The 25917-nt window shown below is 44.1% G+C and overlaps 2 protein-coding genes across 3 annotated transcripts in view; one reads left to right on the top strand and one right to left on the bottom strand.

Annotated features, from left to right (window-relative positions):
• The window catches only part of ADAMTS10 (ADAM metallopeptidase with thrombospondin type 1 motif 10), a 62745-nt gene extending 57291 nt beyond the window's left edge, over nucleotides 1-5454 (bottom strand). For both annotated transcript variants that reach the window (XM_062596291.1, XM_062596292.1), the window contains exon 1: nucleotides 5253-5454. The gene's annotated coding sequence lies outside the window, so the exon portion shown is untranslated. The remainder of the gene's footprint in view (nucleotides 1-5252) is intronic.
• A 5234-nt stretch (nucleotides 5455-10688) lies between these two features.
• The window catches only part of LOC134151769 (tyrosine-protein kinase ZAP-70), a 29931-nt gene continuing 14702 nt past the window's right edge, over nucleotides 10689-25917 (top strand). The window contains exon 1 of the mRNA XM_062596596.1: nucleotides 10689-10716. The gene's annotated coding sequence lies outside the window, so the exon portion shown is untranslated. The remainder of the gene's footprint in view (nucleotides 10717-25917) is intronic.

Here is a 25917-nt window from a genome sequence, read left to right as displayed (position 1 = left end):
TAACAGAACTGCCTGGGCTTTACCCGAGTTTTGTGCTTGCCAGAAACCTCTTCCCCCAAGAAAAACTGGACCAGCAGTCTGATTTCCAGTTAACAGTTCAAAGGGAGCACAGCCCTTGCATCGGCTCTCAGTCATCTAAGCTGCACTGTGCAAGAGCGAACAGCCCCACCGTGATCCCTTCTTTTGGGGGGTTTCAGTGTCAAAATTCCATCCACATCTCATCAACCTCAATGCAAGCTGCTTCTTTCACATGGTCTTTCTGCAACAGCAAAGCAATGCTGCTCTGTTATGCTTTGTGTTCAGGGTCACACCTCTGAACAGGCAGGGATGCGCACACACATCCACTGCAAGTGCCCCATGCAGTCATTCGCGTCCTGGCAAGGCTTGTTCCTCCAGCAGCCTTTCAGCAGCCAGTAGGCACCCACATACATAACCCTCACGGAGCAACACAAGGCACAGATTTCCTGGCTTACAAAAAGACAAACATCCTATTGTGCCAAAACCAAGCTCCCTTCACCTGCATAACTATCTCCAGCTCTCTTTAGGAAGGATCTGGACTATGGAAGAGGTGAGCCGTGGGTCTCAGTTTAGTAAACCACCAGGTTTACTATGGTTATATCTCACACAGACCTTTTCCAGCTCACATATTGAGTGCAGCACTCCTAAACCTGGCTCGTTCCTCAAACTGTCCTGAAGATTTGTCAACATCTGAGGTGTCTGCCATGCTGTACCTGTTCTGGGACCCTCTAGAACACAATGCATCTGGTCACCTGATTGAAAGTGCTGTGCTCATTGCAGTCTGTCTCATCACCTGCTGCAAGAGGTACATCCAGCTACAGTACAGGCTTATTTGCTGAAGCTAGAGAAACAAGTGAGTTCTACCAAGCTCATAGAGGAGTACCTCCAGCAGTGTGCAGCCCCTCAAGAGAAAAGAGCATTACAGGCAACTCCTGTCACCCAGAGCGGCTGCGAGAAGCACTGCAGGACCTACAGTGAACCACCAGGCCATAGCACCCCCAAGGCACAGCAGCGTCTAATGCTGCATACAGCAATAGCACAGCGCAGGACAGCCAAAGGAGTGCAAGTCGCAGCATTGCCTGTCTCCTGCACCCCATTTAGTCCTGCCACATTGAATCAGAGAATAACTGAAGTTGGAAGGAGCTTCAGACCTCTGGTCCAACCCCCTCTCCCAGAACAGAGTTAACTTTGACATTAGATCAAGTTTAGATCCTGAAACTCAGGCTATCTCACAGGATTGCACACAGATGTGGCTTGGAGTAAATGCAGTTAACTGTGGAGTGGGGCCCCGAAGCAGAAAAACAAGCCTGGACCAAGGTGTCTTTCAGAAAAGTAGAAGCAATGTGTTCTCTCAGAGAAGCTATTGCATCATGGAGACACAGAGAAAGGGAAACTAATGCAAGGAGCACAAGCTGGCCAGAGAGATAGCTTTTACTGATCTGCTCTACCTGTCTGACTGCCTATGTACTTTTAGTGCCATAGGACTAAGACTGCTCCTCTACAGATGCTCATACAGCACATAGTCTTATAGGTCCCTAAAGCATACAATAATGCAAACATACAGCCTAGCTTATCTCCAAGAACTCAATAGTTGCTGTTGCCATCACATCCCAGTAGGTTTCAACCTTCCCTGTCTTCTCAAAGTGTTCCTGTGCATTGGTAAATACTACTAGCTTCATTTTACAGTAAAGGAAACCAAGGCAAAGGGAGAAGAAGTGATTCTGTTAAGCAGAAAGTCTGTGCAAGAGCACAGGTGCCCCTACACCATGTGATCATTCTGGAGCAGCTTTTGTGCAAGGCCACATGACAGAGAGCTCCCACACACCCCAAGACACATTTCCATGGAGGAACCACCGTGAAACTCTGCAGCAGGATGAGATCTTCTTGCATACACCGCTGGGACTGAACTATCAGGTTATGGATTCTCTCCAGCCCTCAGAGATGTGGACAATCACAGATCCTCCCCAGTTTTCAGCTCCCTTAAGTGAGCTCCAAGAGATAGGCTGTGCTGAGCGTTCGGGGGGCCTTTTCCCTTCCCTGCAGGTTCTCTGTGCAAGGAAACATATGGCCCAGATGGTTTGGATTTGACAGGGTATGGCAGGGTGCAACAGAAAATACTCTGCGTCTCACAAGCATGTGCGGTTTCCTAATGAAGAAGCTGCAACCAAAAGGCCACCAAGTACATTTATCCATGCTCAGCCACAGAGAAGTTGCCTTAGTTCATGGCTAGGGAATAAAAACCTGCTAACCCAGATAGGAGTGAGCTGGTTATTTTCACTGTGGTTTTGACTGAAGCAAGCCACTTCTGTGTAAAATCTTGGTCCTGTTGAAGTCAGTGGCAAAACTGCCACAGCGGGAGACCAAGATTTCACTTGCAAGTTCAATTAAGACTAGAATGATTATTTACGATTGTCTGAGTTCAGAACTAGTAGAATTGCACAGGAATAGATTTGTCTGAAATCATTTTCTCCTTAAAAATGGAGCTAAAATGGTAGAGCAGAAATGCAACAGTGATAATTGCTGGGGATCACAAATGATGCTGAAAGATGAAAGATGCTGAATATACAGCCACAGCATATCACAAACATCTCTTTTTCCAGAGTGGGTGAATCTAGAAGGTAAGAGAGCAGCAGCAACGGAGTAAGCTGGATGGAGACCCTGCCCTTAACATGTGCCACTGATGTAGCTCCCCTGAAGTCATATGGATCTAAAATATTTCAGCCATGTTATCTCAGTGGAGAATCTCCTGATTCTTGAATTGGCTATAGATAATAAAATGACCTTAGAGTAAGACAGATAGGAAGAGTTGCCTTGATGGCCTTCCTTTAAAATAATCCTTCAGTGCTGTAAAATGGATCTATATACAGGCTGGTGGTTTTTCATGTTTCTCACTCTGCAATAGCTTCACCTCAGATCTGACTGGCTTACAAATTCCCAGGAAATGTTTACAATTACTTGCCCTGTAAACACTTCCTATGGTCATGGGGTCAAGCCAACATTTTTTCGATTTACATATCTTCAGCATATCTAAGCTGATACATCATCCAAAACACTAGTGAACTGTTTTTAAAAAACTCAACAAATTTGTTTCAGATTCTATTTATCTTAAGTTCACTTGTGTTAACTCTAGATCTAGGGCAGGACAGGACGTGACAAATACATCCTGCAGTGTTTCTGCTTTAGAATGAACTAATTGCTGGAAACTTGGCAAGAAAAGTGGTTTTTGGAGTTGGGGGGTTCTGATAAGCTTTTGATAAGTGCTTGGAGAGAATTCTCCTCTGCCTGGGCCTGATGTGGCATATGCTGAAGTCACTAGAAAGCCCTCGATAGGGCTGCTCCTCTAGGTAGCTGCACACACTGGCTCCGGACCAGGGCTGCATGTTGTAACTACACCTGCTCCCCTCAGAAACAGTCTCTTAGTGGTCCTGAATCATCAGAAATAACAGAGGCTCTCCTGTTACAGGTTTTACTTAAAAGGAGAAGTCCCTTACATGAGTAGCAGAAACTGCTCCCATTGAAGCAGCAGTATCTTCCCTTAGTGTCATGCTTCACCTTATCGATCATTCACAGCTTATCAGGGTGTTCTGCCAAGCAAAACAGTTCTGCTCCACTGTCTTATCAGGTAAAAGTAGGATTTACAAGATGAGATTACACCACCTTCGTCATTCCACCATCTACCAACTAAGCAGCTGCTTGGGGGGTACAGCTGGAGAAGCACACCTACGAGTACCAGAGGTTTTAAGTGTTGAATGAAGGGAAGGAAATGAGAGGGTGCTGCCCATGGGTCTAACCAAGAACAATGGGAAGGGAAGGATGGAGCAACCCACATGGCACGTTCCAAATATGGAGAAACTTCACAATAGTGGAACAAGCTCCCAAGAGATGGAGAAAGCCTCATTGACTGCAGCATTTAAAACTAGACCAGACAAAGCTTTGTTGAGTAAAGGGAGCACTCTGATGCAAGCTGGGTTAGCACCCAAGCTGACCCATAAGGCATTGCCCCTTCTACCATCTGGTGGAAAGGAGACCAGAACAAAACTGCAAGAATCGCCCCGCTACCACCCCTCATGCAGGCGACTGCACGCTGTCACTGTGCGAGCTCTGCTAACAACATTAATAAACAGAAGAGGAAACAGATCTCTCCGAAGTGGCTTAGCCATCTCTAGCCGATTATGAGTATTGGCATGGACTGAAATAGGGAAAAGAAAGAGTCCCCGGAGATTTACATCCGTGTTTACACTTGACCAGAAAAACCTCCAAAAGCTTGTCTCAGTTTGAAAATTTAAATTTTACTGCACAGCTGCAGCTGGCGCCAAAGCAAGGTACCTGCCCTGAAGTGTAGCTCAAATCAGTGAGTCTCTATACTTCCCTCTTGATTTGATTCTTCCCCTCTGAAAAATATTTGCCAAGGTTATTTTATAAACTCCTTTCTATTTATAGTACAGCTCCTTCAGCTCTAATGAGATAATCTTCTGGCATTTCACCATCACTAATATTTACCTTGATATTTAAAATAACATGGTCTGAGGGATTTTTTTTTAAAGAAAAACCTTTAAAATATAATCAAAGCAGCAAAATATATGGCTAGTGCAACAGGGCCAAATGCCTGGTGAGACAGATGAAGTTAATGACATTGCAGCTTTTTCAGGGCAGACAGTTCATAATCCTCTGACCACATCGTACGGGAGGGAAAGAGGCATTGGCAGCTCCTAGAGATGGAGAGAGACAGTGAAAGCGGGAAAGGGAATGCAATGTGTGTTTATTCTCAGGAATGAGGACAGCAAGAAACATATAATTCTCCAACAGGGATTATAGCTTTCACTTTCTGTAATTAAGCGTTTCACCCACAGCAGGTCTGCATAAGAGAACTCTCCTTTAGAGCAGCAAACATGCGATCAGATGGCTTAATGCAATAAAAAAGTAGAGCGGTGTGGAGAAAGGGGGAGGCGAGAGAGACTGAGAGTGCGCGAATGCAGATGCCTGACTCCTGCTGTCTGCAGACACTTTGAAACACAACCCGGAGTTTTTATGGAAACTCTGAATGTTGGAGAAGGGTGAACATGGTTTTCATACTCATAAATGTTTTTCCAGCGTGCAATATTCTTCAGGCTCATTCCTTCTCCAGTGAGACAGTTCTGATTTCAAAGAACATTCATATAACCTCCACCCCAGACCACCCCATTCCAACCTCAAAGAGGTTTTCTCTGGAAAAATTATTTTAAAGAGTGTTTTACCTTTTCTAGCGTTTTCTCCTCTTTCTTCTTTTTCCCCTTTTAATTCTTTGAGCTTCTTTCCCCTTTTTTTTCTTCTTCCCAACAGCAGCCAAAAGCTTCTCTTTCCCTCTCAGTCTTGCTTGTGTCAGAAAGTTTCCAGGCTGAGGGTTTATGTCGCCTTCCTCAATAATCTTCTTCTGTCAGAGTCGGGCAGTGCTAGAGTTAGAGGCTCTCCTAAAAAGTCTCCTTTCAGGAAGTGAGCAGTAATAAGAGAGCAGCTCGGAGGCAGCATGTATAGGGGCTGCTCAAAAAAAAAAAAAAAAAAAAGAAAAAAAGAAAAAAAAAGAAAAAAAAAAAGGAAAAAACCCTTTGCTCAGGAATTTTGCCAGGATTATCCAAAAAAAAAAAAAAAAAAAATCCCAAACCCACAGGACTGTAAAAGTCCCGCCCTGACTGCTGACATCAGTGCAGAAGGCAGGTCTTTCCTGCAACAGTATAAAACTAATCAGCTAAGCTGTTCTGCAAAGAAATGGGCAACGTCTTTCCCCGGCTAGCCCTGTCTGTGTTTGCAGAGCACCAAAGCACCACAGCTGGAAGCCTACTACTTGGCCAATAAAATATCCCAAATAAAAGTGATAAAGCAAAAAAGATCAGGCTGACGGTGACACACAGGAGATGGAACAGAGAAAGCAAGTCAGCCCAAAACAATAATAATTCCCATCCTTCATTTTAACTGCAGCTTTGAAAAATTCTTTTTTAAAAAAGCCAGTGCAAGTCTGATGAAATGACCTTAGTAAGGACAACTTTACTCTATAGGAGTTTAAGACTTTGGCATTAAATTTAAAAAAGCCTTCAAGAGTTTGCTAACATTTTAGAATGTTCCTTCCCTTCCCAATTACATCATTTTATCCCTGTTGGCGATAGAGACGCCATAATTTCTATTGCCACCATAGAGTGTGCCACAGAGGACAATACATTTCCAAAGTAAGGAATAAACATTGCAAATAATTAAATACTGCGTGTTTTAAAACAAAGCTGTCTCTCAGGACGCATAAAACAATACTTAACAATAACAGGCAGGAGCTCATTTCCTTCTTCCATCTGAGACCTCTTTGAGATTAGAAAGATGAATATGTAAACCTTGGTGATGAGAGAATTACATGGCAATGCTGCAAATATTACAGAAAAGGCCCCTTCCAACTTGCCACGTGCTAAGCAGCTTCCCTGCGGATATAGAGGTTGCTCTGGGGAAGGCCATGTTGGACAGACATAGCAAAAAAGTGCAGTATCAGGCACCGGACCTCCACTCTGAGCCCATCTCTGTCAACAGAGGAGCCCAAAAACTATCCACAGGGACCTTTTGCCCTGAGAAGAATTGACTGAAGGGAGTGAAGTGGTGAAATGCAGCACAGGAAGAGGTAAGCTAAATCATATCAAATTCCCTGAATGTGAGACCCTTCTGTGTGCTCTGCTATGGCCCATTCTAGGTATGTGCAGGCCCTAAAGGACAGGCCTGTGCAGCCAAGGCTCCTAGGTGCCAAGCTAGAGGTCCTGGCACCATCCAGTACAGGTTTTCACAGTCATCTGTCTGTCAGATGGGAATGAAGCACAGGACAAGCCATGGGAGGAATCAGAAGTCTGGCAAGCCCTACAACCTAAGCAGATGCTGGCCATGGGATGCGTAAGGAATAGGATTAAGAAGATTAGGAACCTGCAGTTCTTTTCACAGTATATCCTCCTGGCTAACAGCAAAGTGCAAAACTAACTCTGAAGTAAAGGCTGTATCTTTTCACATAATAGATTTCCTTTCATTAATCTGCACAAATACTTACTTATTGAACCCCTCTGAGCTCCATTCCTCTGATGGGGTAGCAGCGTGATCTCAGCAGGAGATGTCCGAGAAAGGAATTATATTCCAGCATCTTCCTTCACCCACGAGAACGTAAGTGTAGCTGCAGTGACTGAAATCAAGAGTCCATCTTGCCCAGAGTCCTACTACCTTTGACAGTGGCCAAGATGCCCAGGGAAGAGGAAGACGGTGTTCCACCTGTCAGTGCTCTGCAGCTCTGGGACTTCCTGAGCCTCCAATATTGGAGTATCTGGTATTGCCAAATTTTGAGTATTGGATTCTAAGTATTTGGTATTGTCTACTAGCTGGTGTGCTGGTCCCAACACCCTCAAGACAGCAATAATGAAAGGAAATATCCTCTGATCCCAGAAACAGAGGCCTGACTGCGCATGTGCAAGCCCTGAGTTCACTTCTGGTGCAGCATCAGTCTGGAGCAAGGACATCATGATGACATGCAGTGAGAATGGAACAGGGTCTTTCAGGGCCAATCACAGACAGAAAACACAACAAGAGCAAACATCAGGCCAGAACTGCTCTTCATTATGGGCATGGCCTACATCTCTTTTTGAAAATGGAGTTCAAGGAGGCTGGGCTGGATTTCTGGCCAGTTCCCTGGCTGAGTGGAAAGAGTTGTTTCCTTCCTCTTCAGGCTGCATTAGCCATCGTCCAAGCCACCAGAGCATACATGAAAGAGCAACTAAACAAAGTATTTGGGCTTTAATTGAGCAGTGTCACTTCTGGCCATGCAAAAAATAATTGCCCAGAGTGTGGCCCAGTGCCAGACAAGGGGCTTTCAATGGAGTTTTGTTTGATGAAGCTCACCCTCAAAGACACTGTGTGCAATTAAAAGGGAGTGAAGTTGCAATACCATCTTTCCTGCTCAGGAGCAAGCAGCCATGGGCTACCTCTCTCCCTCTCCAGGGCTACTTGCTCTTTCCTGTAGTATAGGGTCTCATTGCAGCAGAGGCTGCGATCCATCCTGGATAGCAAATATAGTGCTAGAGAGTCCTGACAAATAGTATCAGATTTTGTGTGGTTGTAAACGTCTGGTACTGAAGCCTCCCTAACCCTGTACAAAGCACAGCTTTGCTCTGAGGCCTCTCTCATCCTAGTACCAGGCCAAGCAAAATCTTTAGCTCAGAAATAAGGTCTTAGTTCAGTCCAGGCTTCTCTCTCTCCAAGATCAGAGAGTGCCAACTAGAGCCACTCTCACTCCCTCTCCTTCTGAGATAAGGAGAGGAGGACACGTTTTCAGGAGAGCCTTGAAATCCTCTCTAGCTCCTCTGCCTCCTCACTCACGTGGGGTGGCAGAGGAGGAGCCCCGGGTCCCCAAGGCCAGCGCAGGCTCAGCAGCCCGGTGGAACTGCACCCTCGTGTGGCTGCATGGGGCAGAGGTTGCACACTCGGCTCCCCAGCGCACAGCATCTGCAAAATCCAGGCTACAGCACCTGACTGCCAAAACCTCTGCAGGGATGCCATGCTGAACCTCATCGGGCGTTGGGTAAACACAGCAAAGAGCAATACTTCCAGGCAAACATGACAACCATAATTTCTTAGCCATGTGGGCAAATGCCCAAATGCACTCAGGATGCTCAGCAGCAGCATACAACAGCAGCTTGCAGGACACACAGAGGCCAGGGCTCATTTTAAGGATTGAAAGGTTGAAGAACTGTTGCTGGCATTAAAGCACAGAAGGGCTGGTGCTGAGGCCTGGAGGAGTCATTTTGTGTAATTGTTTTGTACATAAAATAAAAAGGCTCTTGCTATGTCTAAACTGTAAGGCCTGGGCAAACTTCCCAGTTCCGGCTCTACATCGCAGCCTGGCCCCAAGACCATTTTGGGACTAACTACTTCACCATGGACTAATAGTTTTTGTTTGTACTGTACCTAACACAACAACAGTCCCTTTTGCCTTTTAGCTACCACTATAATAAACCGCTCTGTAGCCCAAATATTGCAGGCTGCTGAGAACCTGTGAAGGAAACCAGATGTATACAAATGTTTTCGATTTTCCACTAGTGGAGAGACATGCAAAATAATTGCTCAACAGGAAGAAACAGATTTTTAATTAATCCCAGGTGTTAGATAAACTGAGTTTGGTGTCCGCCAAACCTGTAACTTCGGCTTGAAAGAGCTACCAGTAGCTTTGAAGAGCACAACTAGAAAAAAACAATTGCCAAGATCACTATATTTTGTGTTAAATTTAGTGGGGACTCCATACAAAGGACAAATGTGCAGGTGAGCCTTGCCACAGGCTCAGGAAGAAGAGTTCTGCTCACACTAAGGTTCACTGGGTCAGGATGCTTCATTTTTCACACTTGCAAAGTGCCTAGGTGATTCATATCTCTATATCAGGATCTTGCTTTGTTTGAAACATTTCTTTGCAAGTATCTTGTACTGCCACATGTGCAAAGTGTAAACGCAGGACTCCAACTAGGATTCGGCAATGAGATGCCTTACAGTCAAGTAATGTTCAAGGATAGCCCATATTTTCCATATGTAACCCTATTAGGGCATCTTTTACTCGATAAAAATCTGGATTATCAGCAAACTCAACTTGCCATCACCACTGTCCTCACCTAAACTTCTAATATGGCAGAGTCTTCTGCAGCAGAGAATCTTCCACATGTAACAGACACATTGGGATTCCCCATCCACCTTACTGGGACCCTCTTTGTTTGATACTTTGCAATGTGTGGGACACTCGTGATGCTATAGCCTTTCTTCTCATTCACTGAGAGCTGGCACTGAACACTGACCCTTTACTCATCTCTTCAAAGCTAACAAGTTAACAAATGGTAACGAGAGATTTACCATGGCTAATTATGAAACACAAACACTTCTTCCTTCTGAAAAAGAGAGATGTGTCCTTGAGCAATAGCTGAAAACTATTCCAATTCCAAATAGCATCATTTTGGTGTTGGCAAATTCTTGGCCCAGCTCTTAGTAAGGACACTTCTGCACTACAAAGCTAGAGAGCGGAACAGAAAGAAAAAGACTAGAAGAGGCTTCTTGCATTATTGAATTTAGATCCTGACCATCATAAGCTGTCACAAAGAAACTCCAAACAAAGGGCCTTTCTCTTGTAGCCTCCAAGTTGGATGCTGAAAATCCAAGGAGACTGAACTCTCCTTGTCCCCTTGTGACTTCCAAGGGCATGCTATGGCACGGCTAGACGTTTACTTGTACAAAAGCACTCACTTCCCCAAGAACATTTGTTCTACAGGCAAGATGAGACCTTTGCTGCTCTTCTGGCAGCATCTTCCTCTAGCAGAACATTTATTTAAATAATGACAGCTCTTCACTACCTCCATCAAATTTGTTCTCTTCCATAAGAGGCTGTTATGCCCTGGCACTGAAAATGTTCTCAGAACTCTCTCAGTCTTCAGAGCTAAAGAGCTTTTATTTTCTCTTCTTTCCTTTCCTGTACAAGAAGGAAATAGATCACATTTCAAAGAAACCAGCAAACGGAGGTTACCGAATGCCAGACAGCTCACTGGATGGTGTGGCCTGTTCCCCTCGCGCTTTCCGAAATCAATGCATTTTCTTGCTTGCTGAAGGACATTCTTCCCTTCCTTTCTTCACAGTTGATGTAACAAAACTCTAACAAGACATTGCCCACATCTGCAAAGCCAGGTAAGACACTTCTTTGGCTGTCAGTATATTCAGTAGCTGTTACGCGACACGATTGCTTTGTTCCTTGTCTCTCATCTTTCTGTACGCTCCGGCAGCATCAAGGCTTTATTGGCAGGAGTGGGTGAAACCAGTGAAATGTCAGTATTAATAGGGCCAATTTAATTCATTGTGGGACTGTTCTAGCTCTTCTACCAATTACTCCATCATTTCAACAAAAGTAAAAAACAAAAAAAACCCAAAGAACAAGTATAATGGCAGAATGAGCATGCTTTCTTTTCTGATTTGTGAAGAGTTGCACAAGTTGGAAGAAGCTGAAATGATGGCCAGTAGTCCAATAGTCAGAGCCAGCCATTCTCTTTCCTTTAGATCTGGATACCATGTTAAAAATGGTTTCCCTTAGAAGCTTCTCTTTAACTGAGCACTACCTAAATGCCTTGGTGGCAATCTGGGAAGACTTATGTGCTTAGGATCCCTGGCTACCTGGCATCTATTGAATAAGGCATCAAATAATTGAGAAGAGGGGCTTTAGAGATTCCACACTGATAAATACAACAGCAACTACACTGAAAAACAGGCCTTTGGCAAATTCTTACTCACTTCTCTTAATTTCTTCATCATCTCATCTGTTTTTGCTCTGCACTTTTCTGTGAAAACAGGCACAATTCTAACTCCCATCAATTCAAACACAGTCCATGCTGTTACAGAATAAACTGGAACAACGGAAAGTTGAGATTAAGCCTCATAAAACATTTCCTAATGGTCAGATCTGTTAGACTGGAATAAATGCTGCAGGGATGTTGGGGAAACCCCATCACATGGACAGAACTGGAGAAGAAACTGGAGACGGAATAGGCAGAAGGCTCCTTCACTGACAGGGGGCTGAACAAGCTGCTCTAAGAGCTTATAATTCTGGTATACTTAGGATTTTTGTGTCTTGAGCCACTCATCATCCTTTTTCCTCTTGAGCAGAGAAGGGGCCCAAGTTTCTGTAACATTTGTTGATGCTCCTGAGAAAACAATTCCTTGAACACAGTTTATGCCACAGTAGTGTTCAGCATCCACATGGAAATGCATGTGCATTTAATGGCTTCTTTGTAAAAGTTGTTTCCCACTGAGACCTAAACCAGAAAGAGGGTTTCCCAAGGACAGCTTTAACCCTTAGATAACAATCATTATGCTGCAGTCCATACTGCCCCATAAGGCAACTGGCTTTTGCAAGGAACCAAAAACTGTTGAAACATCAGGCTTTGTATGTGATCTAAGCCCAGTGAACCTGCTACGTAAAACTCTGCTTAAGTCTGAGAAAGCAGATGCAGTCGGAAAAAGCAATGTATACGTTAGTTAAGACAAGCCTTGACTCACATAAACCCTGAGCAAGTGGGACGAGCAGCACAAAAGCACAGATACCAAGGGTAAATGAGGCCACCGACATAGACCTATTTTTCACTGCTAATGGTTTTGTGGATCTTAGTTGAGCAACACGACCAGGAACAGAAAAAGATGCATGAAGTGGTTGTTAATAGGGCAGGCACTATCAAAGGGCAAGGCAGAAAATTAATCTGGACGGTTGAAAATATATAGGAGTATCCATGACTGCTATCAAGTAATTTAAGGCTCCACATATTTTGTCTAGCATCTGCTTTCCCAGGAATCACTGCTAAGCCACATAACAACATTAAATGGACTGTATCTCACAAACTAGGTTAGGAATTTCAAGGTATAATACTTGTTCATTCTCTCCTTCACCAATGCAGCAACATGCATTTGTAAACATAGTTGTGATCACAGACTTATGCTAACTTAATCTCATAATAATCCCCAGAGGTTTCAGTGAGGGGTCCTGAAAGGTTTGGGTTTGAATGGATGCAACAGAGATGGGTGGGCTAAGCTGGAAAAAGCCCAGAAGGCAAAATGGGTAATGAGAGGTAAGGGGAATATTGGGTGCTTTCTATAGATCATATAAAGAGCCAGCAAACAAAGCTCTTGCAACTCTGAGGAAGGTAGGAAAGATAAAGCCTGAACTAAGATCTTAGGAACCCCAATTCCCAAGTTCTTATTTAAGACAACGGAACATGAAAAAGTCTTCACCATTATTAAAGATAATGGTAAAGTCCTGTGCAAATCTGCCCACTATTTCTCTGTGCATCAGTGTTGTACTTGATAAACAGAGGTAGCAAGCTGCTTGTTAGTGGCACATTTCAACACTCAGAAAAGACTTTCTCACATAGGAAGTGATTGATTGTGAATGTGAACTTCGATTACCACTTACAAGTCACATGTTCTGCCCAAATGCATGCTGGTCACATGCAAATATATACTCATAATTCAGAGCTAGTAAGTCTTTGCAAGAACAGAGCTGCTGAAGCTCACGTCCTCAGTTTCCCCTGCCCCCAGTAGTACTAGTTTTCCCACTTCAAAACAGAAATTTCTTGCAGCAGTCTCTTAATCTTGTGTTGTCTGAAGTTAACCAGCATATTTTCTGAGGACTTAATGTAAGTACATTTTATGCTTCTTGGAGATGATGTTCAAAGAAATCCTGAGCAACAGTAGTAAGTGATAATGCAAAATTTGCATTCCCACTATGATGAAGATAAATCAAGGCCTAACCCTTGCCTTATTTACTATCAAGACAATATTTTAAACCTGCTGCTCCTTGTGGTTTTAGGAGATTAGCTGATCTTGCAGAATTCTTCTCTTGGTTACAGGTTAGGTTTCAAGCTCATTCATCTTTTAAGATCCCAAACAGAACAATTGATGATGACCTTTGCTGTCAAGTCACAGATGACTGTTATGTTCAGAGCTCTTTTTGTACTTGCCCAGTTTATAGCCTTAACAGAGCCAGGAGCTGTCAGATCTTTTCCAGTTCAGTGCTCATCTTTACCTCATCCCAGCTGACCACCAGCTCAAATCAGACAGCAAGTATTATTTTTTAATGACACTCAGGCCCTTTTCTACAGCTCCAGAAAGATGTGTTCTGTGGTGTTAAGCATGCCTTTGGCAACACAAGAATTCTTCTCTGCTTCCCTATGGCTACTTTAGCAAGTATCAAGCATGAAAGAGTAAATGTAGGGGCCTTAAATTCAATACCTAACAGAGCATTTCAAAAGACCCTAGAGAAGCATGACAGATTTGCACTAACTGTTGAGAAGAACTGGGTATCTAATTGCCATTCTATCCCAATTCATAGCAGGGCTGCTTAGCCAGAGATGTTTCATAAGTCACAGGGAACCAAAAGCTCTTCAAGCTGCCTTTGGACATCCAGGAGGATTGGGGTGCATGATTTATTGAGTTCTGTTGATCAGGGACTGCCTCTGCACTATGGTGCATTCACAGAACAGCACAGAGATACCCAAGCTAACTCAGGGAACTGGAAACATCTGCGGTTACACACACTGCAATGCTAATGCGGTTAATGACATTTCTGATAACCAAGCTTCTCCAAAGATTGCTACCCTATGCAATACAAACACATCCTTAATAACAGAGCTGTGAGCATGTAGACTCTTCTCATCCCCTTGGAAGTGCTAGGTGTTAAAGGCAATGAGAACTGCTAAACACTTTTCTGCATCCAATATTAGTTGGACACTGCACAAGCTCAGTAGTTGATTCACACTAAATCTGCTCCAGGATCCATGCATCAGAACACACAAATCCTTTACAGCACGATGGTGCTTTAATATTATTCCTGAACATGCATATAGATATCCTCATGGGACTGAAGCTATTAGGAACTGTATAGCTAGTTTGGACCTGAAGGGATGCAAGGAGGATTTGTGATGACCAGCTGATGACAGAATTAATTTAGCAGGGACAGTTGCACCTTGTGGTGCCTTGGAATATCTACATAACTCTTTATTGTGAGGGATCCTAAAGTGCTTCAGAAGGCAACCACTTCACTCTGTGGTGAGACAAGACAGTTATTGCAGTAAAGGACACAAATACAGATTTAGGGATTTGGCACACAAATGGGGTAAGAGGCTTCAGATGGTATGGTATTTTTTCCAAAAATTCTATAGAATCTTAAAACAACACAAAATGTTTCTGTTCTGAGCCTCACTGGCCATAATAAAGCATGCATAAACCAACTACATTCTTCCAAGGTCTATCTTACTTCATCTAGACATGCACTGTGCTTGCAGTGATCGGCAGCATAATGTGACAGTAAGAGTTTGACTTGGGACAACTCCAGCCCACTGCATTACTGTGGCATGAGAAATTCTCTCTGCCTGCCTCAATTTCCCATCTGTTGGAGAGAGACCATAAATTTCATCCCTCAGCTGCTTAGAAAAATAGAAGAACTGAACAGTGGCACACCAATGTAAAGCACATTCGACACCCAAAGGCATACTTTAAAGACTTAAAGTTCTTATTGTCCTGGGTAAAACCTAGGGTGAAACCTGTGAATAGACAGGAAAAGATCTTTGCTCTTTAGGGAAGCTCTTCATTACCTTCCAGATTTTCCAGCTGAGAGCATTGAAATATTGCTAGGTTAAAGCTGACGAACATAATTTTAAAACCTTCCCGGACACACTGAGAAAAATCCTCTACTGCAAGAGTTAAAAAGGCCAAAGCAGAACATTGTGCCTTCCAGTTCATCCACAGCGAGTCTTGGCAGGGCTGCTCAAAGCATTCCACCAGCACTGCAGTGCAATGAATTCAATGGGACGTGCTGGCTTCTTCCAGGGGCTGCTGGAACAGCCTCAAGTCAGGCAGTATTTGGGATGAGCAAAGCTACAAAACTGCAGACCAAAAGCAACTGAGCAGTAAAACTGAGCTTCCAATTGTAAGGTTACATTACCTACTAACTACAAGTGTTCAAGCAGCTGGCAGTATTAGTGATCATCATCTCAAACCTTAGTATTTTATGAGGATTTGTCTAAGCTGTTATTTGACTAAAAAAAAAAAAATCCATCCTCAAGCACTGAGAACTGTTGCTGTCTGTCAACAATTAATTTAATAGAAAAGCAGATTATATAGACAAGGCTGAAATGCAATATACTTCACCTATCAGTCATTGGCTCAAGTTCAGAGCTAAAATTCCAGAGGCAGTCTTTCTATATTTGAAATGTCTAATACAATTGTTTTTTGCCCAGGTTTCATGTCCTTCGAGTTTTTTGGCCAATAAAAGCAGAACAGTGAAGTCAGGTGAATATTATGATCACTTAAAGTCTTTAAAAAGAAAAGAATGAATTAGGGATTCCAAAAGCTTCTACATAGCCTTCTGCTGAGGGATTAAGTAAACGAAGTTATGATGGGTCAGGTCAATTAAAGAACAGATTAATCACTTTCTTTGCCCATCTGCAGTCCTATTCCTATTTGCCTTTTCTCCATCGCATTAGAAGACTCCCACTGTGTGGCTCTCTAGGAGGTCACACTGGAATATGAAAAGTTGTTTGAGATCTGCAGGGTAAGTGGAAAAAGAGTAATTTTTTTTTTTTTAAAAAAAAAAAAGACCCGTGACCTTCTTACACTCAGATGTTTGTGCAGGGAAACCAAGATCCTGAAGATTAAGGGTATAAGCATACACAAATGGCTTGCCCCTCACTTCTTATCTGAGGAGATTATCTTTCAGGCACAGAGCTAGATGGCAGAGGTAGCTGCATCCAGCATAACCATTACTTGCTTGAAAACTAAAGCCTTAGTTCAATAAATTAATACAGTCCTAGGGAAGGATGTCAGATTATATACACATTTCTTTAAAACAGTGGATGAAGTTCCTTCCCCAAATGTTACATCAGGAGTTCTAGGTCCTGACGGTTTCATCACTAAGAGTTATAAAGAGTGGAGGGATGTCAGCACAGGTCCTGCTGCAGTCAAAAAGCTGGCGAGACAGGTTGCCAGCCAGAACACCATCTTTGTACTGAGCAGTGAAAAAAAGCCAGCCGATACTGTGCAGAGGAATATAATGTTGACGCAAGAACAGACGAGAGCCTAGAAAAAAGCCCTATGGTCACAGAGAGCAACTGCAGCAGTAGATGTCAGAGGAAGAGCAGAGTTTTCAGGGGCATTCAGCACTGTTTGCAGCTCTCTGAAGTCACATTATGAGGGCAGGTTTAAACAGCACAGGGCAATTCTGAGGACTCAGCTGTGAAGTCTGGACCCATGCAGGGCAGCACATGCCCTTTACAGCTGCCAGTGAACTGGCTTCCCTGGAACCTGGAAGAATTTCCACTCACTGTCTGCTGAAGAAAAGCCTATTTGCAACTTAATGTTGCTGCATAGACCCACCCCACTATGAACCAGGCTGAGAGAACAACAACAGTTCTGCAAACAGTGCCCTAAAAACTGCCAAACCCATCCCCACCATGGCTGGATGCAATCCAGCAACCTAGAGGGCTTTGTAGCATGAAACCCTGTTCCTTGGACCACGATGTCCTTCCTTGGAGAATTTTTTTTGATGGGTTATTGGCATCCCACAATAGCAGTTAGCTGACAAGCGGAGGCTGAAGGAGAGTGAAGCAGAAGCTAGCAGTGACTGGAGGATTTTCTGGAAGACAAAGTTAACCCTTTGCTGTTCATTTCAGTGTCTTGTGTCCAACAGAGGAAAGGGGATGGATGCTTGCCACAGGATGCTCAGCTGCAAATTTAGTTCAAAGCAATTTTTGTACCAAGCAAAACTGAAGAGAGATGATGCATTTTGCCCATGGTAACATGGACAGAAGTGACTGAGCATGGGTAGACATTGATTAATGCCACCTCCCATTGACATGTAGAAAAGACAAAAACTAAGAGCTTACCAGACCATGGAGAATGAGCTATTTTTTCCACCTTTGTCAGTCACACAGATGACAGCTGAGCCATGTTACAAGAAAATAGTGAAAGAGAATATTTGCTACTCTCCTTGCAACCCCCAGTCCATGTGTAAGTAGAGAAGTTCATTCTCATTTCATACAGATGTCCAGAAAAGACCAAAGGTATCAGCACTGGAAGCAAAATGTTTCTACATTCAATGTCCTTCAGTTTTCCGTGGAGGACAGACTGAACTGGAAATTGTATTGGGCAGAGAGAAATTAAAAGTATTATTTTCCTTAAATGGAACTCAAAGAATTGCAGAAATTAGATATGGGAAAGTCCTATTACTCATCCTAGCTTCTTCCTGTGAGTAGGAGATTGTTCCCTGAAGTACATTTTCTGATTCAGTTTTAAATGACTAGCAATGACTTTCACTACTTCCCTTGGAGACACTGTTCCACACGTTGATGGAGCTTGTTGTCAGGAAATGTTTCTTGATAACCAGCCTTACTTTCCACAAATTAATATCTCCATTTATCCTCATCTTAGCAGAACATACAAGACAGCTTTTCCTCTCTGAAAGATGATCATGCTCTTCAGATAGTTGTAGATTGCTCTCATATTTCTCCCCCCTCCCCAGTCATGCTTAGGGAACATACCACGGACAACCTCAGTTTCTAAGCATACTCATTAATCAGTCCCATCAGGCCCTTTATCACTTTTATTGTTCTATCCTGAATTTGTGCTGGGTTTATGGCTCTTCTGTAGTATCAAAATGCTAACTGAAATAAGTAATCTCAAAAATACCAAGGTGCTGGGATCACTGGCACTGTTTGTCACTGGAACTACACCACACAGATGATATCTTTTGTGAAGGCCATAGCAATTCTGTTTTGATCTGTAGCTCATCTTTATGTATTTGAAAAGCAGTAAGTGCACCCAATGCTCTGCTGGCCTTTTCCCCATCCTGGCAACTCACTCTGCTGATAGCAATAGGTCTTCATAAAAACAAAAGGCTATTGCTGCAATGCCAGTGGCAAACACCAGATGCCCAAACCATTCATTTTGTCATGTCTGGATCTGCTGCTAGCCCACATTGCCTGGACTTTCAAAATGAGATTGAGAAATGCTGATGATTCATGATCATTAGAAAGCCTGCAGCACTTACTACAAGCACAGAAGTTAGCTTTTGTATTTTAGCTAATTTGAGTTGGATATTTATACTTTGCCTGGCTAAATCCTCTCTAGCAGTGCTTAGAGAATGTAGCCTCCTTTAACGGAGGCACTGTGGAGCACAACAGCTGCAGCGTCTCATACCAGGGGAAGATTAGGCTAGATAACCTCTAAAGTTTGCTTCTGTGATGTTCTGAGTGCAAAACCGGCTCCATGTATAAGAACTGTTACATACAGCTCAACTTACCCCCAAGCAGAAATTCTATCCAGTGGCTATGTTCAACTGTGGAGGTGTTCAGAACAGGTGGAAGCCTTTGACATGGCTTCAGTTCACACACACACACAGCACTGATGCAGCACCGATAAGACCTAGCTTGGTACCAGCTCATAGTGGCAATTGCTTTCTTCCCTATATTCCCTGCAGCCATCCTCTCAAGACTCTTACTCCATGAGATAATCTCAAACTCTGGGGACAGCTTCAGAGGAGGACTATAGAACAGCATAAGAGTATGAAGTGTCACATCCTAATAGAGATATTGTCTAAACTGAGAATACTCAAAAAATACATCTAATACAGTAGTAGACATGAGAAGCCAGGTTGTACTGCAGAATACAGAAGACTAATACCTTGCTGGCATCTGACAACATCTACCATGTTAAAACAGCCCAATGACCAAAGCATATGACCAAAGGAGAACACACACTCAGAGGGCAGAGAATATGGATCGAGACACAGTAACTGTTTCCTCTTGAAACTAAATTAACATAGCTTGATTAAAGGACTGAAACCAGCATGTCAGATGCAATCCATTTCCACTGAATCAGCAAGTTAAGTGATTTGAAGCATTTGAGAGCAACTCTTGACTTAAATATCAGCCAGCAGATAGGTGAGCTCATCCATGTTATCTCCAGGCAGTTCACCCTTCTCTCCTTGCCTGCCTCTCCTAGCATATCCAATAACAGAGCACGATACTAAGCAGGGTATCCAGCTGCCCAGCTCAGTTCTTTTCTTTACAAGGAAGAATCACTGGTAACAACAACAACGTCTAATCTGAGTTTTTGCTCCCTGTGCTTTTTCTTTTTTTTTTTTCTTTCTTTTTCTTCTCTCTCTCTCTTTTTTTTTTTTTTAACCATCTCTTTGAGCACCGGAGCTTGCTACACCATCTAACACTAGTACATATGTGGTTCAGCTAACAGCATTTTGTGAAGTGAGAGTTGACTGCCAAACCCTAGTGCCATTTACCTATATACAGGGAATTTGATTGCTAGGTATAATGTATTCAAAGAGAAGGACAGGGGGGTTGTTTTGTTTTTTTGCACTTCGGTACAAAAATCCACTCCTTCATCAGAAAGGCATTATAACACAGTGGCTGCAGAGCCCAGTCCCCCAGAAGCCAAGGAACAAGGCTTCTTTTGAGCTGTACAACTGATCTAGCTGCAACAATGGACACAACAACCCTCCTCTCCTCAGTTTGCCTCTCTCTCTTCCTTCTTACTCTGCCTTTTCTTAAGCTTTTCAGGGCAAAGATTACACTCATATGCAGCACGTAAGGTGGTTGTGTCATCTAGGAAGTGTCTAGGTATTAGAGACAAATGCTGCTAAGCCCTAAGCTCAGCTATTATATTTATTTTTAAATAACAAATGCAGAACAAATACAGATGTTTTTATCATGTAGAAAAAACATGTTCTGGATTGGGTCATTTTGTGGTTGGAAATACAGTTCTGTCAATCATTCCACCAGCCAGAGCAATAAAAGAGGCAGAGGTGAGAAATACACTCTGTTAAGAACAGCATCTAACCTCCTTAGCAGAACTGAAACCTGTTGAGCAAGGTACATGCTGAGTACTGCCAGAAAGACTCAAGCCACTGCAGGACGTGAAAGACTTATTTACAGTTAGTTCTGTCATGGTCCTGCATTCTCATACAGATGTGGCTCAAAAAGCCTTCTGTGTCACCACCACTGCAGCCTTGTGAGTGAGACAGAGCCGAGCTACTAGGAGTAGGATCGAATTCAAACTCCAGGTTAGCCCTGTGGATACTGCATCACCCATCTGTCTCATTTAGTCTTTCTTCAGCCTGCTGCTCTCCAAATGCACCACACTAGAAGTAGTTAGTCTCTAGAATCATGATGCTGGGTGCTAGGCTCTTATTTCAGCAAAAGCTCTATACAAGAAAACCAAGGGAGGCCTGGTAGCAGAAAGCAACAGAGTTCTTCTCCCAGGACATGTACATGCCTTACTGCAGTCTTCTTTCATTGGCCTCATGAATCTATCTCCTAGGCTCCAAGATAGATCATCTTGCTGAAGCACCCACTTTCTCTGGTTAACAGTCAACTCCAAGCTCTGCTTGGGTGGCAGGTAAATGCAGGCACCTGGTTCTGTGCCAGAACCAGGCACAGTGTCTTCTGTGTCTTTAGAGGCAATGACCCACAGCTAATTTAGTAGACCTCAAAAGCACCTGTGGGTACCAAGCAGGAAGCTTTCTATACACCAGAATTAGAACCCTAATTAAAAGCTGTTCCAGCCCAACAGGTCCAAAGCCAGAAGTGGCTGTCCAAGGGATCAGCAGGGTGTTTTTGTAGAAGTTTAATTTACAAATCAAATCAACGTGCTACAGAAGAGCACAAGCTAGCTCAGGACATCTCATGCTGGGACAACACAATGACTTTGCTGTCTCACTTCACTGCAAGGCAGTGTCACTCCTGCCCATAGACCCCAGCACTCCACCTATTCCAAAGTCACCCCAAGAGGAAAGCTGCTAGCCAGGAACAGTTGGCAGGGGAATGGATGTGACTAAATCAGTGGCAAGGGTTCACTGTATCAATGAGGATTCAAACTCAAGATTAAAATCCTGCTTTAACTCAGCCTCTGGGAAGCTGAGGGCAAAGCTCTATCACTGCAGGACTTGTGAGTAAGGGCCCATCTGGATCACTGGGCGTTTCTGAAATATTAAATGTCAGACTGAGTTTAAACAAAGCACTGTATTCAGCAAGATGCTTTTGTGCCCCTCATTGCATGCATCATTTTTAAGATGATTATGATTCTTTACATTCCAGTTTATCAGGGGCAGCCAGGCTCCTATCCTATCCTAGCCAGGATACAGTCTTGCTTAGGGATCTTTTCATTGAAAAGCAGCACTATTTAAAGAACCAGTATATTTTTCTTTAAAGAAAGAGCAGAAGTATTTAGCCAAAACTTCCTACAGTTAGTGGCAGAACTAATTGGAAAAGCATTTAGAGTCAGCTCTGTGGCCAGTCATTGCCCAGGGCAAATTAGACTGCTAAGACTAGCCACCTGAATTGCTCTACACTGTGCTCCCTAGACACCAAGGAGGGCAGCTAAGTCTGCATGCTCTGTGTCTTTTCATCCCCACACCTTGAGCAGAGCACAACTAGACAACACCATTTTACTCAAACAGGTGTACTCTGCTAGAAAGGGCATGTGATGCCTGACTGGCTTGACCACATGCAGAACAGAAAAAAGTTCATGTGTGACAATTCATCCACGTTAATACAGAAGCATTGGCTGCATGGGTCCATTAGAGACCCACTGGTACTTTCTGCTGCAATGTTTTGGCTGTGTTTTGGTTCAGTCTGCCTGTCTGATTCCCCCACTGCCCACTCCGCCTTGTGTCATGCAGCAATAGCTGCCCTAATCTCCCCGTGGGAAGCACCAAGCCCTGCCTCATGCTGTCCCCAAGGTGGCTGCATTGTAGATTCTCAACCATCAGTAAAGAGCTCAGAAATATTAGGGTAACACCAGGAAACTGCTTTCTGGGAACAAGGCAGTCCTGGCTGTTACAGCAACAGTTTGAACAAGACAAGCAGATGGTTATACCCACAAGGCCCGCACACAGGTGGCTTTCTCCCTCCCCAGCCTCCTCCTGGTCTCCTGCGTTCAAAGCTGTAGGAGCAAATTGCTTCTGCTCATTAGCATTTGACAAATAACCACAGAAGGAAAACAAGTCCCCTGCAGGAAATGAATGAGCTCAGGCCTTTATTGCCATCTAACTGCACCAAACAAGCATGTCATCAATTTTCCGTACTCTATGCACAATTTCTCCCCTTCTGAGAAGGATGAGCAATCTTGCCCTTTGGGCGGGTTCAGAGGGACCAAGTCAAAGCAGAGCTACAAGAAGGAATGAGCTGGAAGCTGCAAGATATGAGCAGAGGTGGCAGGCAGCAATTCCTGAGCAGATGGACATGTCAGGCCGGTTTTGTGGGAGCAACATGATCCTACCTAGGCTTCACAAACACCAGCTGCAAGCAAGAGCACTGAGAGCACTAGTCCTTGGGAATAAGTAAATTAAAGAGCTGAGAGGACTTCAGACAGCCTGGTTAGCTCAGATTCTGCCTGGAAGCAGGCACAGGACCCAACTATTAGTTACAACACTGGGGCAGCATTAACTGCTTCTATCATACAGGTTCCTTAAGACCAAAGCCAAAAGCATTTGAGCAGACCCTTGCCCTATTTCCTATTGGCTGGCATGAGGTCTTGGCCAGAGATTTGGAAGAGGATAGGAAGAAAGTTACTGATCTCCACAGTACCAGTCCTTTCCAAAGCCCCTGTGCTCAGGATAGTCTTATTATTGCTAGGCACCTTTGCACTAAGTGAATCACAGGAGTAAACACACCAGGCCCCATTCTGGGACCAGGGAACATTACTGTGAAATTTAACATTTTCCTTCAAAAAGGACGATTGATTATTATTGGGACCAAATGGATCTCATGTGCCACTCCAAAGGGGAAGAAGTATATGTAAGATCTTTGCACACAGCCAGAGATTCTTGGGCAACTTGGACTTTCCTGCTTGTTTCAATCACAGTAGAAGCACACAAGGTCTTTAGTGGAAATCAGAGCACAAGAGTCCAGCAGAAGTGGGGAGTTTTTTCCTGTGAGTTTTCTGTAAACACAACCATTTCAGGTAGGACTGAGTTGGTAATACTCACTGACAAGCAGAAAAGATGATTATCTTCAAATACAAGCAGAAGGTACACTGCTTATGAGTACAAACTTAAATGGGCTCACACTTTCATAAACTCCTACACACACATAGTTAGTGTTAATAAGTGGTTGGGTAGTTAAGGTTTTAATAAGCAGTCAGCAGGGCGTTTAAGAAAGCAGTTGTAACCAGGAATGAAGTAGGTATGGGCTGATGTGGAAGCTTTGGGAACAGCTGGTACAGACTACTGAAAAGAAATCAAGCACTAATCAACAACAACTGGAGTGTGATCAAGCCAAACCAATGTAGTTTTTTCTTTAAAATAATTATTTCAATCAAAATCACATTAAATCTTTTGTTATTAGAATTAAGAAAATGAATGCACCCTTAAAGTAATTCATCTAAGACAAGCACTCAGGTTCATTTGGGCTACATCCTCCCCTTCTTTTGAATAGCTTGAAATTTCTTTGCAGATTTCTAAATAGTAAAATCTCATCCCCCGAACTGTGGCTCTGTGTGCCACCTATACCACAAAGAGCAGCTGCTCAGCTTTGGCACTGTGGTATCTACTACACTGATCACAACAACACCAGAGGCAGAAGTTTTGTCAAGACACCTGCAATGCTAGATTGCCCGTGGCCCAAGCACCAGGAACCAGCCCTTCGCAGTTCATCCTCCTGCCCATTGCCAGCTTCTCCCAGCAAGGAGGCTTTAGGAAGGGAAATCTTTCTGCACTTTAGACATCTTTCAGCCCTTCATACTTTCAGCCAGGCTCTCCACTCTGAGTTCTCAGACCAAGTCATAGACATCAGAAGGGAATCCAGGAGTTGTGATTCTGGAAGGAGAAATCTCAGTAGACACTTACAGGCCCCAGTACAAACTTGAGCCACAGAGTATGTCACCGGTACCCTCAACCAAACAGCCCAATAGCTAAGGATGTCAGCAGTTAGCCTCAGCACCAGGGGTAGCAAGAGGGGCCTTGTGGGACATTTCCACTGCGGTTGTGGACACCAGACCACAGAGGCTGTGGCTTGAAGGCTGAGCAAGCTGTAGTTAGGGAGCACTTGGGAATAACTTCTACTCTGTAACCCCTTGCAAGCTGTAAGATCCCTGGCAGCAGCCCTGGCTCATGCCTATTACCACTGTACCTCCACCTGTAACAAGGGAACAAGCCTCAATCACCAGCTGCCTCCTCTGCCCCAGCTTTGTCTCACTGCAGCCTTATCTGCTGCTTTCTGCCATCCCTGTCTGCACCCACCACTGTCCTCACTTCCAAACTCTGCCTGTACCCCCTTTCCCACAATGTCTCCATCATCCAACTCAGCCTCCTCTCAAACCAGCTGCCCCTCTATGGGCACCTGCAGAGCCCCAACTGCCTCTGCCTAGAAAGTCCAGTAAGTAACTCCTTGCCCAAGGAGTTTGAGATAACCTTGGGCAAGATGCTTTACCAAAGCTCTGAAAAGACAGAGCTGTAAACAGCATAATTAGACACATTTATTCTTCCCCCAGCTACCGCAATGGGCCTAGGCAGCAGGCCAGACAGGAAGCACTCAGAAAGATGTCTTTCCTTCCTGCAAGGCTACCACCATCACCCAAGCAGCACTTCCTGTCCACCAGCTACCCCAGGCCCCAAGCTGCACCCATGCCCACCAACAGCACTCCCAGCCCAGGCCCCAGGGTTCTCCCTCCTGCAGCCAAGCACTGAGCAGGCATCAGCCATACAGGCACTGGCCTGGGCACCAGACTCCCAGGGCCTTATTAAGCCTCCCTAGCTCTCATGGCCCAGCACTAACCCCAAAATACTTCTGCCACAGCCAGTGGATCAGTCTGCAGGCCCAGAACTCCCAGCCTCCACCACCACCATCCAGGCAGCCCCTCCCCCCCACCATCCACCCATTTGAGAGCATCACCCAGGTAGGGCATGGAGGCACCAAGCTACCTTAAAGGGGCAGTCCAGGCAGCCAGGGCTGCATTAGGAGGGGTTGGGGCTACCATGATAATGATACAGAAAATAAGAGTATTAGGAGGATGCTAAAATTTGCCAGCGCTTCCTCCTGTTTCATTGGTACAGCCTGCTGGATCTCATGGATTGCCACGACTATAGCACAAAGTGGATTTGCTGTTGCAAGAAATTACAAAATCACACCAGTTCCTTACATTTCTTGTCTGATCTAAATAAAAGCAAGTGGCCAGCTATATATAGTTCTAATTGACTGACATCTCAATAGCTTCCTGCCTGGCTTTCGTGTATGTTATGGTGCGTGGTTTCCGACTGTGCTTTTTACGCGGGTGATGCTTTTCTTTGGTGCATCATAACACTGACTTGCAAATGTGACCCCTATCGCCTCATTTCAC

Source organism: Rhea pennata, chromosome 27, assembly GCF_028389875.1.
Source record: "Rhea pennata isolate bPtePen1 chromosome 27, bPtePen1.pri, whole genome shotgun sequence".
In the NCBI taxonomy this organism is placed as follows: domain Eukaryota; kingdom Metazoa; phylum Chordata; class Aves; order Rheiformes; family Rheidae; genus Rhea; species Rhea pennata.
Note: the sequence above shows the minus strand (reverse complement) of the source record. Positions and strands in the feature narration are given on the sequence as shown.